We start from the raw sequence: 430 nt of genomic DNA, 5'->3' as shown, positions 1-430 counted from the left end.
CGCGCCTCCGCCTCCTGCCCCCTGCAGCGGGGTTACCTGTCACGGGGAGCCCGCTAAATTTTACGGATACGATAACTTACAGAGACAGCAGATTTTTACGACACAGCAAGAGGCCGAGCTGGTACAATATCCTGACTGTAAATCGTCCAGTGCTAATATTGGCGAGGAACCAGACCACTTAAATCAGAGCTCGTCTCCTGCTCAAATGTTTCCCTGGATGAGACCGCAAGGTTGGACGCAGTCGGCATTCGCTTCCATCTCACGTCTGAGTTCGAAACTTTCTTTTTCCTCCTCCCTTTCCTCTCTCCCCTCTCCCTTCGTTCCTCCCCTCTGTGCCTCTCGCTGCGTTCCCGCATCGCTCTCGCTAACGGAACTACGGGAGGACTGCGGGGGGGTGGGGGTTGTGGGGCCTGCTGAGCTCCCGGGGCCC

This window comes from Meleagris gallopavo, chromosome 7 (assembly GCF_000146605.3).
Source record: "Meleagris gallopavo isolate NT-WF06-2002-E0010 breed Aviagen turkey brand Nicholas breeding stock chromosome 7, Turkey_5.1, whole genome shotgun sequence".
Lineage (NCBI taxonomy): Eukaryota > Metazoa > Chordata > Aves > Galliformes > Phasianidae > Meleagris > Meleagris gallopavo.
The sequence above is the reverse complement of the archived record's forward strand: the minus strand, read 5'-3'. Positions refer to the sequence as shown.